General features: G+C 38.8%; 1 long non-coding RNA gene across 1 annotated transcript; it reads right to left on the reverse strand.

Annotated features, from left to right (window-relative positions):
• Window positions 1–318: 318 nt before the first annotated feature.
• Window positions 319–16,566, reverse strand: LOC146805706 (uncharacterized). The gene is made up of 3 exons (XR_014967496.1): window positions 16,476–16,566; window positions 6,985–7,161; window positions 319–556 (listed from the first exon to the last, which is right to left on the reverse strand). It is a non-coding gene; the product is annotated as an uncharacterized LOC146805706 (long non-coding RNA).
• Between the last annotated feature and the right edge of the window lie 1,356 nt (window positions 16,567–17,922).

The raw sequence follows: 17,922 nt of genomic DNA on the forward strand, positions 1-17,922 counted from the left end.
GTTAGAATATTCTAGAAATACAACTTGCAGCTGTAAGTTGATGCACTTCCTTTTTTTTGGTTAATGATATTTGGTGACTATTCAATAGGATCACATATGAACAGTTCTGCATATTCTGGTTGACCAAGAATGCAATAGAGAAGAGAAGCATTTTAGATGTCATGGTGTATGCTAATGATTTAATGGGCAACCTTTACCAAAAAGCATCTTACATCACCATTTATATACTTTGTTGTTTATGAAAGAACATTAAAGATCCTGAACATATTAGAAAAAACTCTTATGTTTTTTGGGTGGTGACAAGTTTTACTTTATTTGTTGCTTTAACTGCTTCCTTTCTTCATAATGCCTCTGGTTGTTTGGTTCATACCTGATTCCAGTGATCAGATTAATGTTATGTATTGTTTTGTATATTATTTTCTTTTGCAGGTCTCCTTCACCGCTGTTCCCTTCTCATTCCCTTCCCCCCGCTTGGCCACTTTAATACTCTGTGCTATAATAGCAAGCGGAGTTGGAGGTGCCAGGAGGTGGGTCCTTGTAGCATCACGTGCAGATCCTGAGGAAGAACGGACAATCGGACAACTTTAAACTTTGTTTTTTTAATGAATTTCAAGGGTTTTTTCAAACGTTAAGTAAGATCTTATCACAATTAATAAGTCAACAATTATCTCTCTGCTGGAAACCAAGTACTCCATTGTAGCACTTGACTCACTTAGGTTAGCGAGGTAGAACAGGTTAAGGCCTACTCAGGGGAGGGAATATCCATTAGCTTACACGCAACATCAACACTCAATAAATAATTGTACATTCAGTGTTTTTTCTTTTAAAAAGGCAAAGCATATTTATTACACATGCACCATTAAATACAATGCATCAAATTATAACTTTTACATCCAGTACTTGTAAATACTGTTAGTGATACAGTGACATCACATTTGACCCCCAGTGGGTCTTGACCCCCATAATAGCAACACACCTCCACCTATACGAGATGCACCGTCACAATACAGCAGGCCTACTGGCTTTGTCAAGAGGTCACTGCCTAAATAAAGCAGTAATCACGTTGGGATTCAACATTAAAACCAATAGAATCCAAAACCACATCCAAATGCATTCATGATTAATAATATTCATCGCAATATTTGTCAATAAACCCTTAAATAAATCATTTGAATTCATAACAACCTTAAACATGTGTCAGAGTCTTTCTTTTATATTCTCCGGGCCAAGTAATGCATCCAGAAGGCCAACCGCAGTGGTCATGTTAGTGGGATTTGGTATAGATAGAATGCACTCTTGCTTGTAAGTCATTTAATCTTTTGCCATCCTGAGAGCACCGCATATTGAATTTACTTTGTCCACTGTAGACTGTTCAGGGCCCCATTTCCCTACACTAACTCATGGTTGTGCTCCGCATCTGAGATCCAAACAACTGTCATTCTACCCTCACAATTTCATCCATCATGATAGTCAGCTCATTCTCACAAAAACATGGGTCTCTCCTGTCTGCCATGGCTTCAACTGCAGAACAGCACAGGCCTGGGTTGTGCATGGTAAATGATTTGGTTTCTGAGGCCTTGTTTTTGTTGGGGAGGCAGCAGGTGTTTGGAATTGGTAGATCTACACTAGAGGTATTTTGACAATTTTGATGGAAGTCTGCCATAAATTTACCTTTCTGCTATTGCCAGCTCCTGTCACAACACCTTGTGCATCACACCATGGTGTAATACATCTACAAATATGGCAGAAATAGTTCCTTCGCCTCCAAGGACATATTACCACCAACGGGGAGAGGCTGAACCATCAATGGCAGAGGGAAGCACTGCTGATGGACCTAACTCTGGTTTTGTGGTCAGTGGACATGAGAGCCAAAACCATCGGCCAATTTTAAAGACAAACACCTTTCAAATTCTAAATAAGGCTCTACATTATTACATCTAAGATGTCAAATGGGGTAGAATCCCGCATTCCGGTTGGACTATAACGTGGGCTTTGCAATCTACCAGAAAGCACTAACCTTATAGTCAGGAGTGATACATTTTTCCGGCACTTCTTTACATCCCCAGTCAACTACACCCAACTGCAATATGTAGGTTAATTGTATACTTGTGGAAAGGGGGTTGGGATAACAGAAAAAGAGAAATACTGGATATTGTAACTCTGTACGGAATTGACATCTCTGGGTCGTAGGGGATATCCAAAGCCAAGATGAATATTTTAGTCACTTATCACTGTAGTGCATCACCTATCACTTTCTAAGGAACTGGTGTACCTTCAGAATATCTTAATGTTTTAGACTGTTTATGTTGAAGTCAAATACTGGTAGTCCTGAAACCTGGAATATAAATAAGTCAGTAATCATCGTTATTCAACCTTTGACATAAACTCACTCTCTCTACACTAACCGAACCACCACTACTAAGAAGCAGTATTTAATGGATGACTAAATGAAAAGAACGTGAATTTTCTCTATATCAGTGTGCTTTAGAATACTTTGAGATGATATAAAGTGTGTCTGATGCCTTTCATGAATATTTCTCTATATAAAGATAAACAACTTTCCTCATAGATGAGAACCTCTCATTCAATGTATGTGCTTCATCCTTCCACAATTAGGATCTTCCAAGTGCCATATGAATTGCTTATGAACTCTGTTTTGCATGAAAAAAAGTTTGTTTATGAGTGAAGATGCATGATAGAATTGAGAGAAAAAGTGATTTTGTTTTGGCACCAATTCGTTTTTGCTACTGTGCAGGTATTTAATTGGTGAGGATCTCATAATGATTGTAAATATTGTTTCACACATCTATCTTTTCAAGCAAAGTTCCTAACTTGTCTTGGTGTATTATGTCAACATCTTAAATGAGATGTATTTTTAGGACTCCCACTGATCAAGGCCTATTCTTTGTCCAAAAGTACCCTCAATCATACAAAATACATACATGTACATGCAAACATCCGTATAGGGGCTTTCAGTCATCTATTGGTCTATTTCAGCGTCATTCACATTTTGCTTTCACCCACCACAGCATATATAATGGGGCAATGAGTCAACCAATGTCATTCATTGACCCGCCTCGCTGTAAATAATGACATTTACCTGCGCACAATATGCACATCTGCCGACAAAATAGTGCACATCAGTGCCAGGACTCATAGACTAATCTCTTCTACTATTTTTTTTATTTTTTAATGGTAATAACTGCTGGTGTGCCTATACTGTCCTCCTTTCAGAAGCTGACCTAATCAGGAGTTGAGGAGTGGTAACCCAGTAGCGATTTCTAGTGATGTACTTGGACTACCACTCCCTTCCAGGCTTCTACACAGTAATGCACAGAGAAGCTTCATTTAAGAAACCCTTGTCCCCATGCTATGCTGCCAGGGCTGTGGCATGCAGCACCTCTTCGTTAAAAGAAACAAAAACTTTAAGGTGATAGCTTGTGACAAGTCTTTTTTATTAAAGTGACAGGAGTGACACAAAGGAATGACTGTCCTGGAGTATGTGCTTGCTATGCACTTACAGCCCTTCATGTCTTGGTCATTTTATGTAGCGAACACCAGAAGAGGTAGCCTACGTTGCTCATTAATTCATCCTCAAGTTTTATATTGTTGTGATACTTAGTCTGACTTCTCTCTGTGTGACCTTCTCTTGCTCCCCTTTCTGAACATAATTTACTGATCATTTGCTTCCTGCTTCCTCTCTGTTCATGGACACTTTATCTTGCTATATTGTCTTATGACCGGGTATTATAAAATGTATACAATGTGTAAACAAGGGGGCTGTTTACAATGGTAGTATTGATGAACAAACGACAAGCTATTCAAAATGACCTTTATTTCACAAACTTTCAAGGAAAATGAAGCAAATCTACTGACAGTGTATAAAACTAATAGCCTATGTGTGTGAAATGTGTGTAACTTTACAAACAGTCACTCAATCTCTTAGTGCCAGTACCAGTTCAGTTCCCCAGGCAGAGCTTATTTAGTTTACCTTAGCAGGAATGGTGCCTTAAGTTATCCCCAATCTGGGGCTGCAAGTGTCATCTCAATCTTTGTTCCATTGGTTTTCATTTCCACTTTGAATTCGGTGCATAGTTTATAAAAGCAATACACATACACAACTGAGGGTGATGTTTGGTAACATTGTGGTGGTAAGCTAATAAAGTAAGGGGCATTCCATTTAAAGATGGCCTCCCATGTGTCCTTAAGCATCAGGAAAGCCAGTAGCTCCATGGGTGGCCATAATAGCAATGCCTATTTGTTTTGTCAATGCATGTTTCCATGACCCTGAGTGGTGTGCATTATTATTAGAGGTAAGTGTGACGGAATAAGTATTTTAAAAGCACCATTATCAATTAAGTGAAATATGCAGGATTGTAATTGATTTTCTTGGGTGACAGAAGATAGCTAGAGACATCTTAAACCTAGCATTAGAGAATTTACACATAGACTCAGTTTAACTATTATTACTTTCTCATTTGCTGATATGCATTTCACTATTGAGTGTATTTATCTAATATTATAATTGGATGGGACATGATATTTACCCAATCAAATTAGCTGGATATTTGTATAAATCCATGTACCTGAGATGTTTTAGGGAGCTCAACTATAGTTCCTTATTAAACACATTCAGTCTGTACGTTAACAAGGGGCCTATTGTAGTAATGCACTAGTCCTGGTAAACAGTGTCAGTACATTATTGTCAAGAGTACTCATCACAGCAGGAACATACAGTAGGACATCTGCACTGCTCCTACACCAACAGCATTCTGCATATAGTATAGCATGCTCATAGCATCTCAGGAATTTGAACACAGAATGATACATAACACAAACCCACAACAGGTATTGTTTATTATTGCCCTGACAGACACAGACCATTATCTGTGTGAGCTTAGCTAACATTATGTTTAATTGTTTAGTTGATATATTTGCGGCATTTCCTAAACTACACTTTTGTTAAGGATCTATAATCAATTAAAGCTGCAATGAAAAATGGTAATAACATACCTTCAACTCAAGCTAAAATGAAGTGTAGTGTTGGCAACACTGCAATAGAAACCTTATGTGATATAGTCATAACACTAACATATAATATTAAGAAAACTTAAAAAGAATTGTCTGCTTACAGGTATGATAGATCTGAAATTACTATAAAAGTGTCAAACCGCGAAATTAAAATGAAAGATAATAAAGACTCAATTTCCTTCATTAGACCAATGATTGAACTTGTGTACTCTTTTCAAAAGTCTTTGTTGGACTTAAAGAACAAGAAAACAGTTTAAAAGGAGGCTAAATGTAGAACATGTATTAAATAATGTATACCTGATCTTTGAGTTTTTTTAGCTCTTTTAAATGTAAGAAATCTTAATTTCAGAAATCTCATTGTATTCCATCTAAAAGGATTCACAATGCTACCAATCCTAGGCAGAACTTTTTCAAAGCTTTATACTATGAGCATATAGTTCCACGTCATGAAGCAGCTTGAGAAACACCCTCTTTAACTGCATTTGGATAAAAAAAATAGTTTATTGCATTTGTTTTCAACAATTCTGTGCTATTAAGGAAGACTGAAACATTTTAAATATGGCCTTCCTAATGACACCATTTTGGAGACTGTTTTGAACTGTAACACTAAATATTATTTTCTCCATGGAAACTTATATCATTCCTTTATCACAACCATACAGTTCAAATGGAATTGGCTGTTTAGTTTTACTGTATGTGAATTCGTTTCAGATATTCACCTTCTGACATTTTAGCTGGTTTAATGATTTACTTATATAAGATTATTTAAGTCCGTTGTATGATATGTAAAGCATGTAAACATGGGGAAAACAAAACATCGTTTTCAACAGCTTTTAAAGATAAGCCCTCTGTTATTAACAAATTCTTAACCTGTAAATCAGATTTTGTCGTGTATGTGCTGGAGTGCTCTTGTGGACTGCGATATGTGGGAAGCACAAAGTTGCAGGTCCACAAGAGAATACTCCAGCACATGCGGGCCATCACAAATAAAGATATCACCTATCCGATGGCCCGCCACTTTGAGGAGGTCCATTCTAGCAATATGGACCACTTAAAATTTTACGCAATTGACTCCGAGAAGAGGAGGGAACAGGGAAGCCACGTTGAGGCGACTAGAAACTAAATACATTTTAGAACTAGACAGCAAAAGCCCTCATGATCTAAACACAACGGAGGATCTACACACGTGGCTATAACATCAATAATTTTGGTACTAGGTTGGCATCAGGAAAAGTTATAGTGGTACACAAATAAAATCCATAGGTAATAGTCGGATAATCATTATGATTTTATAAAATTTTAACTTCAAATAAACCCCCCCCCCCCCCGATTCGTTTTTCTCTATCTAAGGGATTGTTGTAAGCACATGGGCTCATGTGCACAACACACTTTTAGATAAGACAGTTATAGGCACAATTTAGGGTATGTAGCATCAGCACTTTTTTTCTGACATCTTGCACAAATATTAGACCTAAAAAAGTTTGTTTTTAAAAAGTGATTATTTACATAAGTTGGAAATGTTTACACCCATCAGCGTATTTTGCACAGACATAACAAGATTAAAACAAGTAGATAAACAGGTATTATGTGATGATGTTTTTTAAAAATTCGTATTTATACTGTTTTGATTATCAAATCGTCCATTTTATACAGAATAGATAACAATGTACTGTGTTCAATATGATTTTCTGCATTATGCATACAAGGAAATGAACATTGATGGGTGATAAAGGATAAAGTCAAAAGCGTTACTGAGTAATTGATAATACTTACCAGGACAATAATAACATTTCTGCTTTTCAATAACTTTAAGCATTTATGCTAAAATATGGAATGCAAACACACGTATTAAGAACTGATTATTGTTTTGTGCAATGGTGTAGAAAACACACGGATAGTCTGTTTTCTAGTTTCATTATTACAGTGAAAGAGAGAAAGGAAAAATCTACGCACTTGTTACTTTAAAATGGGGAGAAATGACGTGGTGGGTCATGGGATCAAGAACCCTCAGAGGTTCGAAACGCGTCGTCATGGCGGCCATGCACTGAAGAAAATAAATATACATTTGCACTGCAAAAAGTGGAGTTCGCGCCTTTCTTGGTTTCGGGGGATTGGACCGCTGAGAGACCGCTGAAAGAAAGGAGTACGAAAGATTATTTAAGTATGCACTTCTGTAATCCAATTTAGTTGAGAGAGGAATTTGGCATTTACAGTAGTCACTACTGTCACATCTTCTTAATTACCATTACTGGTACCTACTTGGGCCAGATTCATAAAGAAAAGTTTACAAACATTTATACCTGTAGATATACCCCTATTGACGGGTGCAAATTGACACCTTTTCTGAATTCAGATACATTTTCAGTAGTATGCATGGAAAACAGGGCCAGTCAAAGATTTCTAGATATTTATGGAAATGGCAAGTGGCATTGTCTGTTTGCTAAATGTGCATTTATCTTGACTATTCACATAGGCATTTTCTTGTTTCTTTTCCTCTTATTGCCTGGTCCAGTTTTTTGTTTTAGTATTTTGATGTTCACTCACTATGTATTGTTGATATAACATATATATATTTTTTTAAAACAGTCATAAGGTTTTACATGATAACAATGCACTAAAAAATGTGTTGCTCCTGGGCAATTACATTTTCCCACTACTAAGAAATTGACTATATTTTCTTATGTTCATAAAACCAATCATGCATTATCTGTTTATTCATTTCTATGCATTAGTGGAATTCAGTCTCAGAACATTTCATGAAAACCTTTTGCCTTTCTGATGACACTATGGATTTATTTAACTTTAAAATATCAGGTTTTAAAACCTTGTGCTATAGATGGAGTTTGAATGCAGATATAATTTAAAATGAAAAATAGGTAAATAAGGTATAGGGTTGTTTAAATAATTTTACAAGGCATGATCCTGCTCAGGGTTCATACACCCTAAATTGGAATGACTGTAAGGCTATTACAGATATTGTGTTTCCTCTTTGATAACTATATAATAAAACTCTTAAAACAAGCACTACAAAATCTGAAAATCAGAATTAATGTACTAAGAGGCTCTTTATCTTCTTAAGAGGTAATTGCTATTAATTTCATTACAGAAATTAGGATTGGAATATTAATATATTCTAAGTAAAAGAGATGCGTCTCTATATCAAATATCACAAAGACGTTTATCTGCTGAAATAACTCTGTTGAGTATTAGCTAATTATATAATGATAACTAATTATAAAACAAAATAATATTTATTAAACAACAAAATGGTGAATCAATTACTTCTGCCAAGGATATTGCTAGAGAGTTTCAAAACCTCTATTCAGCAATACATGCTATTCTGGAAAATTCCCTAATGGACAGTATTAATATTTTCATTTGCAATTTAAATCTTCTAAACCTGGCTTGCAAATATACAAAACAGACTGATCATTTGCGGGAATCTAGAAATAAATATATGAATCACACGGAAACACAAAAACAAATTCCTTAAGATTACTGTGTAATAAATAAAGTGTGTCTCATTTTTAAAAATCTGTTTAAACCTTTCTAAATAACTATTTAGCAACATTTTCCATCTTTTCATTTTTTAAGGTAACTGTGAAAAAATGTTCTTTAAGTTTCATATTCCTTTAGCGTTTACCATGATGATATTGTGGACTAAAAAAACTTTGTAATTTATTATCTTATAGGGTCTTTAAGGGTAACAGTAGCAGGAGGAACTTGATGATGGCACATCCTGTCTTTTGTACCCTTGACCTCTTTCATACTCAGTGCCGTAATGTCTTCCAGGCTGGATCAGTGTAATATTGTGTACCTTTTTCAGCCTACATTATTTCTAAATTTGTAAACACCAGGCTCCATGGCTTAGAACAATGTGCCAAATGATTTGAAAAGGGGCTTGACAGGTGTATCAGAAGCTGTTACTCTGAATGATCCTTCTTTGTGCTTCTTTTTGGTCTGGTCAGGATATACAGCATTCAGTTGCCTCAGGGAGAGTTCTATATAGGTGTTCTCACACCAAGATCTAGTTGATTTAGAAAACCTCTGCGTGCGTGTTAATGCCTCCCACAAGAATCGATCACATGACCACTTTATTCAGGGCTCTTCGGTAATCACCCATGGATGTAAAGATAAAAGTGAAGATGCACTCTGCCTTCTGCTGACAAATGTAAGCGCTAAGTTCCAGCTTGGCTACTTACATTAATATTGCCCATTCACCTACATTTTCCACACTTTAGGGGAATCTGTATATGCATGCAACCACTCCCACACAAGAAGCAGTCACCAAAGTAATATTGAAAGGAACTGTAAACACATGCAGACACAACCTGCAGGAAGGCCCATCTGCTATCTGTTGACCTCAAGATTCTTTTCTTTTCTGAAATTTCATTCTAAGCTCAGCAAAGAATTTGGCCTACTTACTTACTTGCATTGTGCAAATGACTACCTGTGTTATATCATAAACCTGCACTTCAAATCAGGCACGCGCCAGCCAGCACAGTCTATGGCATGTTACATTGCAGTCAAATTATTGTATATAGAGAGCTAAACTCTTTCTCTGTACTTTCACCATCACACCATAGAAAATAAACATTGATTTAATGGTGTATTTAGAACCAGTCACCACAATGTTTGCCTTCTTTAAAAATTAATATAATTGCCACTGCTTGCACTGAAGAGCAGGAAGTACCACATGAAATAGCTCTACGTGTCCTCATGTCCCAGGACTTGAGTGTCTGGGTGTGTCTGCAACTTAGATAGGACTATTGTGGTCACTGGCTCCCTGCCTAGAATTAACTGAGTTTTCTTTTCCACAATCCTCTTGGCTTCCCTCTCAAAGCGTCTCATACATATCCTCATTCTCATCTTGAATTCTGAAAGCTACTCACACACTTTTGGAGCATGTACCCTGGACTGAATAACACCTAGGCATTAAACAACAGTGAAGGCAGGCAAAAATAATGGATCATGGGAAGTTGCAGAGTCAATTCTTAACAGCTTCCAGTATGTATTGCCCTTACTGGCTGATAAGACAACATGTTCTTTTTAAGATAGGGTGGTTCAGTTCCCTAAAGTCATTTATTAACATATCTCAAGATTTTGAAATGCACCATCCCTTTTATAGGTAGCCAGTAAATAGAGTTCCTATGTAGGAAACATGATTGCTTGTAGGAAGTCCAAAGTTCAAATGGACTAAAATTCTGTAACAGCTGCGGACGATTTAGCTGTGTTTTGAATTGGACCAAAATATAGCATTCCCAATATATAGCTTTCAGCTATAGAGTGCACTCACCACAGGTTTTGAGTAACTTGTGTCATAAATACAATATCCATTGTAGTTTGTGCCTTTTGATCCAGCAGTCCGAAGGCAATTAGTGTGAGGTTTGAGTCTCATGTCTCTATCACAGATATCATCTAAATTTCTTACCTGGTTTGTGAGTATGGAATGAACCATAAATGTAATTGTGGAAGGCATAGATCTGTATCAACCCCAATAATGCCACCTCAGGCTTGCGTGTATAGACTTTCAACTCACTGGCTAACAGCCAACTAGTGATTTTAATAAAGCTAATGGCGTAGCCCTTCAGAAGTGGAAATCGGCTCATTCACATACAGACTTAAGTGTCATCAGCATATGAGCGGAACTGTAGGCCTTCAAAGTGGATCAGTTGCAGCAAGGGCAAAGTAAGTGCTAGTGCTATGAAGGCATCCCCTTACAACTCACTTCAGAGTCACTATGATTACAGATCTTTGTGGTAGTGTAAAACATAAATCATAATGAGGATTACCAAACCGCAAAGCACATGTTGCCCAGTATTTAAGGTTTCAAGGTTTTTATTTCATGCTTTGGAACTCTTAGGAGGTCGACATAAAACAGAGACATGCAAATATAAAACACATAAAAAAATATTCTTAAGAACAGATTGAGTTGCTACTCACAATTTAAACCATCACATTAACAGATCAAAAAGCCAGAATTTCATATTAAGATATTCTGTAAAAATTTAAAATAGATTTTGAAAAGTTAAAAACTCAATAGCAAAACAGTTCATTAGGAGGATTATATAGCAATTGGAGAGCCTCTGCTGGGGTTCAAATGCAACACTTCCAAAGAGGAGGACTCAACAACTTTCGTCGACATAACAACAAGGCAGGACAAACAAATAATGTTTCAAATCTCGGATTCGATTTTGACCTATATCACAAACATTGGAGGTACCATACCATTTGGAAGTTAGAACATTCAACTGAAGCATGTTTATTCTCAATAAAATGAAATGTTTATAGAAACATGTTTTAGGCATGCTTTTAGTTGAGTTGCTGATGTAGAAGATATCACTTTTTGGCCTAACTCCAGTTGCTCTAGAGCATACTTAAAACTTCTAAAATACAGAGACTTCTCTACCTTCAATAAAAAAATCTCCTTATATATAAAGTGCCTTTGTGAGGAAGCATAGCTTTGCATCAGACAAGAAGCCCATCATATCACTTCTACCAAGCCTTGTACAAAAGAACTTTTGATCCCAAACTCAGTCTTAGAGTGCCTGTCATCGCTATGGTATTACACGAGGTTAGTCATCCTAAAATTTCGGTCTTATTCAGAAAACCCCAGACTGCCACATCTACTAGCTCCACTGTATACAATAAGGTGGAAGGGATCTTGGTTGATATATGGTGAGATCATGGTAAACATGTCTCCTGCCTACTGCATTAAAAATGCATCTAACCCTTTAGTGTCAGACAAAGCTTTACCCACATTGTTTGATATATGATCAGAGTCACTGAGGGGGCTAGACATGTTTTTTCCTAGAAAGCGATATGATTTAACTCTCTCTAGTTTTTGGGAGCCCAGATACCATAAGGACTTAATATATTTACACACTTTTTTCTCTGGAAGCATAATAGTAATGTAGGTCCGCATATTGTTTGAGAGCCGCCAAACGGCTGTTTAAGCCTTTTGAAGTAAGATTGAAAATTACATCACCTGCGTAAAGCAGACAGGTTAGAGCGACCTCCAATACTTGGTGGAAAACCCGTACCTTTCTTCTACGAGCTGCTACCGCAGTCATGTCTGAAAAAATTCGACACTTCTGAGTCTCATTAATCGAAAACTGGCGTTGGTGAATAGCCTTTGACAGAATTTTCTCTTTTATTCTATAATCGGCGAAGTTCAGGAGAATCGTCCGCGGGAATGGGGAATGGGGAATTGGGGAAAGGCTGAGCTGGAACACAATGTGCCCTAGTAATGGAGAGATCCCCCTCATGTTCCGGCAAAACTTGCTGCTTTATAAACGAGTTGACCTAGTGAAGAGTTTGTGAGCCCTCGATCCCTTCAGGTACCCCTACTATCCGGAGATTGGATCTCCTAGAGTTGCTCTATAATTCCTCGACCTTATTTTCGAGATATCTTCTCCTTTTTACGGCCTCCTTTGACTCGGACAGAACAGAGCTCATTTGATCCACGATTGTGGATATTCTAGTCTCAGCCTCAGTGACTCTACAAGGGAGACCATAAATCGCGTCTTCAATTTTGTCTAACCGCTGATTTAGAGTGCTAATCTCTGTTTGCTGTATTTTCTTCATATCCCTTATTTCTCCCAAAATCAAATTTAGCATATCCCTAATATCTACTTGAAAAGTTCCCGGATTTTCAATACTAAAATTGGCTAGGGATATAATTTTAGAATAAGTTAGCGGCATCGTGGAGGCTAGGGGCCCTGGTTCAGCTGGCGGCTCTTGTATAGAAGACTGCAAAGACGGCACCGAAGCCTGGAGGGGCTCAACAGTTATTCCTGGTGCCCCTAGATCCCCATGCACCACAGAGTCATCAACGTGTTTTACTATATCCACCCCAGGGGATAAATCAAGGGTCTTTTCCTTCCCTGTTGACTTTGTAGGTTCCAGGAGATAAGGATCCTCCTGCAGGGTGAGATTCTCGCAGCCAGTCAGGGTCACAGGCGAGATTAACAAGGATGCTGTAGAGCCTACTAGCTGAGGTGGTGAAGGTTGCTGAGGAGGCTGGGGAGATTGTAAAGATTGTATTTTGGTAAATAACGGGAATTGTTTAATCCCCTTTGGAGCATTGCTTGTTGCATTAGAGTCACGATTAATACAGGAGAAGGCAGGTGTAACCCCACTCAGGCTACTTTTCTCTCGAGGCACAGACAGATCAGCCAGAGATGTTTTATCTTCGCCAATATCCGCTATCATGACCGGGGAGGTATCTTCTTCTGAGCTTTCCAGCATACTACGACTCTCTGGTGAGGATAAAACCACTCCCCTTTCACTTTTGCGAACCGCTTGACGCGCCATTTTTGTAAGGGCACGGCGCGTTTTCTTAACTTTTTGAGCTTCAGTTCTAGTGGTTTTTGCATTTGTCGCTCCGTCTTTCTGGGGTCTCACCATGATTATTTATATATTTTTTTCTTTTTTTTTCCCCTCCCCTTCTCCTTTTTTTTCTCTTTAGACTCCAAATGTTGCTCAGGTTTCTTTTCTCCCCCGTTTAATAGTCTCTCAAACAAATTGTCACCTCAGCTCCCCCACCACCATTTCCTCCTTACGTGTTACAGCAGGACTGTGCAGGATTCAGGTGCCGCTCTGCATCCCTGATGCCGTACTGGCGTTGCAAGCTTCAGCTATCGATAGCAATGAAGCCTGTTAGAGCCTGAGCCTAATCAAGAATAAAGCTGTAGAGCCTCACGCTGTTTTCCATTGCATCAGCGTTGGAGCCCGTTTTTCTCTCTTTCTTTCCGCTTTCCGTCACGTATTGTAGCTGGTATTTATTCCTTTTGCCGGCTTCTGGCCGCTCGGCTTCTGGCAGCTCGAGTGGTATTCAGTCCCTCGCCGCCGCCATCCGCCGCCATCCGCCGCCATCCGTGTCTGCTTCGTCCTGCTACGAGTGAGAAGGGGGCGGGGCCATTGACGCGCTAGCGGCGTAGAGGCGTGGTACTCCTACTCGCCGGCATCTCCGAACCTATGTTAATCACTATTTCTGAGTGTAAAGTTACTCTTAGGTGCAAATTACATTTCTCTGCCCCATTGTGGAGCCTCTGGCCCCAGGATTTGTCAATGAAAAGTTACTACTCATAACTTTTTACAAGTAGACAGAGGTCTCCTCAACTGGGGAATAGTGTTTAATAATTATTAAATACATACTCAAAGTATTTTAATGTAAATTAACATAATATAATTACTAACTCAAAACAAAAGAACTAAAATAATCAACTATTACAGTGTGTGGCAGTACTTGAGAGGGGCCATGTGTGGTGATGGACTTACTAAATGGCTTAGTCTATGGCTGGGCTAGAGTACATTTACAACAGTTTTGGGTAATTTTTGGCTGTGTGACTCTTTTGTGGTTGGGTATTTGTATTTGCATGTCCCTCCCCTCTATTAATCCCCTGCCATTTAGTATTAATTAGTTCCTATTTACAGACACTTCCTAATGTTCCTCCCACATAACTACTAAAACATAGATCTATGTGCGCGGAGATCCCTGCACAGGTGGTGGAATTCTCTGTCTAAATATCTTAGGAGAGGCTGCAGGATAGTGAATAACAACTACAAGTGCAGTTTGTGAAAAGGCATCTGTATTTAGAAGCTGTGGACAAGTATGCCACAATTATATGAAATTCATTATCAATTCTAAGTACACGTTGCCCACTGAGGCTACAAACCTAAGGGTCTCAGTAAATCTTTATGCCTTGTAAGAAAATGGTATCACTTTTTTCCCAGCGCTGTTACTGGAAGCAATTTTTGCTTAATTTTTCCAGCATATGTATGTCTTTTGTCAGTGGGCTGTTGCATCACCTTATTATAACATTTTCCCTGACACTAGCAACATGCGAATAAACAAAGAAACCTGTGCTTAATGTGAGCCGGTGGTTTCCGGTGCTCAGCACTGGAACTTAATTGTCAGCATTGGGGCTTGTACCAGTCTGCCATATGGTGTTGCTGCTAAAAATAACTATTGACTGCTGCCCAAGCCATTCTTATAGCTTTGGGTGCCTAGAGTAGGCTGAATTGTCACACTTGTAAGAGTTTGATGATTAGCAATTGTGTTTGAACTGCCATTGGCAACGCTGGCAGGGCTATCCGTGCTGCAAGCTGAAGTGGCCTCCTGACGCGGTCCCTGGCACCTATTTTTTTTACAAATTAAGCACTGAAATAAACAGGTAAAGGGGAAACATGGACAGACATCATCACCCAGTGCTTTTGAGAGGATTTCAATTATGTTGTGCCAATGGTCTTAGTTATTCTGCTCTTACACCCTGAAACACGAGTTGGCATCTGGTCAAGATGAGTGTTGGCTGTTTAGAGATTTGTTGAACTTCTTGCCACTTCAGGAGGGCCTTCCAAAAAGGATGCTTCGTTTGATTAATTTAGTCATTGTCTATCCTCTCAATCTGAGTGCAACCCTTTCCCATATTGGCATTGTTGTTAATGCTTGAGAGAGGCCTCTGGTCACATGACATGTACTTATCCCACTTTGCAGACAGGTCAAGGCCGGATAATGAATAAACATATTTTTTTTAAAGTTTGAAACATTGTTGAATATAATTTATGAACATATTTGCTCTAGGTTTAGAGAGGATTTTTTTTTACTACAAAATATAATAATAATAAATATATTGACCATAATAACAGCTAATAAACGAACAAGTAAACCATAACTCATAACATTGGTCGAAAAGTAAAATACATTCATTAAAAGGAGGGATACCAATACAGTAAAAGAAAGGGAAAAGGGGAAAGAAGAGAGGAAAAGAGAAGAGTTAGTGAGACAACTATATAATACGCTGCAATTAATTAATATCGAAAAATAAAAATATGATCACTTTAATAATGGCTGTGTAGACATAATTAACTGATAGTAGTAACAAAAAGGGAAATTTAACTCAAAATAACAGAGATAAAATGTCTTCAGTTAAGGGGGTTTAACTACTTCTTCTAAAAATACAATTTCTAAAGATATAGGGCTTCAAGTAAGACAAATAACATTTCTCATTTTATAGCTAACGAGAAAGGTTTTACAAATAAGCTCCATCAAATCTGTCATTTAAACAACTACTGCGCCATCATGCCTTAAAATTAACATTCGCAGCATTTTCAAGGTAGCAGTTGCATACATATGTTTTAATGCACTGGGTATTAACACGTGCCCATTTCCGATATTTTTATAACAAAGGTTATTAAATTCCACGAGCTAAATAAATTGCCTGCAGGAACCTGTTGTATTCTTGTGGTATTTTTTACATCCGTCTTTGTATTTTTAAAGCAACAACCCGTCGCTCCCAGGGAAGGTCACAGCTTAAATTGCAAAACAATGAAAAGATAAAATGCTCCCAAAATAAAGACAAAAACAATACAGGTGACCCTGAAAGCCACCAGTCACTGTATGAAGCTTCTGCTACAAAATGAAAATAAATCTATCAACAAACCTTTGAGACTGGATGTGTGACTCAGCCCGAATTTAATGGGTCTGTGTATATTGCTTCATTCCCCAGGGAATGAGAGATTGCTAAACTCCCACAGCGAGCAGCAGCTCGGCGCTTCTAACAAGCCGGCCTGCGATAATGTCTGAGGCGATAAGAGGCATGGGGGCAGGGCGCTCCCTAAACGTCCTCTGGTACTAGCTTTTATTGTGTTCACGCTGTACTAGAACGTGATACTTCTTGGAGGCCTCGGCGAGAGGAGTTCATTCTTCACTAATACACCGCTGAGCCGCGGGGCCAGAAATAAAGGCCTGTTCCTTCCGCCGTGGTTGTTTGGGAGGGAGGCGACAGCGCCTTGACCTTCTAAGATATCTGTGGATGGCGGTTCGATAGAGAAAAACGATACTCCCAGCCAGGAGGAAACTCTTGAAAACAGGCTTTGAACTTTTGCCAGAGAGGGCAGATAGCTCCTTGGTTCCCGGAGACATAATGAGCGCCCCAGAAGTAACGTGAAACCGCCCCCCGCACTGCACTATCGGAACTGCTGACGCGGAGTGGAAAGCAGTGTCAGGTGGAAATGTACCGTGAATCATTGACCCCGTCGCGTGGGCCCGGTGGAGGCTCGCTCCAAGGTGACGCACGCGCATAGGGGTTTACTACCGCGCGCTTGGCAACGCACACAGCTCCCTTAACATTGAATGGGAGAGCCGAAGGCCAGCAGCACCGCTCTTGTTCACACCGCTCATGTTCACAGGGCACATTTTAATATTTATAAAAACGGTAGGTACAGATGCCGTTTAGGGAGCCACAGGGGTTACTGAGTGAACACCAACTGTGGTGGTTGAGGTCATCAGCCGTTGATGTACTTGGTGGTCCAGCCTACTATGGCTCTGCGAATTAAGTACAGGACTCAAAACTACACAATTCAAACCAGTTTGCAGGGTCGTAACCCTAATCACGACAGCGGTTGGCAAGCCAGAGAATTGTTGGAAAGGGCCCAGCCACAGCAGAGCCGAGGATTACCGGTTTGTCTCCAAGAGTCGTTATGCTCAAACCTAGGAAGTAATTGGTGTATTTTAAAATTACATAAACAGCACAAGTTTAGCTGCACAGCACTTTACTTTTCATTCTCTACCTTGCCAATCCCTGCTTTCTTCTTTCCTTAATGACTTTCTTCTCCTTCCTTCTCACTTCAATGTATTATTTTATTTTTTCTACCTCTTCCACTTCCTACTTTTTGGCTCACAACTGAATCGTGTACAGACTACACTAAGGCTTTTGAGAGCTATCGACCGAGCTGTACTTGCCTTCACCCCCTTCTATCTGCTGCAATACTCTTTTTCTCTTTCCCTAATATCTCACTCCCCTCTTCTTTCTCAGAGCTTTCCCACTTAACCAGACAGTGCACGTTCTGTCAGATGCAAATTACACACCCAGAGTACATAAAAATACA

Source organism: Triturus cristatus, chromosome 8 (genome assembly GCF_964204655.1).
Source record: "Triturus cristatus chromosome 8, aTriCri1.1, whole genome shotgun sequence".
Taxonomy (NCBI): domain Eukaryota; kingdom Metazoa; phylum Chordata; class Amphibia; order Caudata; family Salamandridae; genus Triturus; species Triturus cristatus.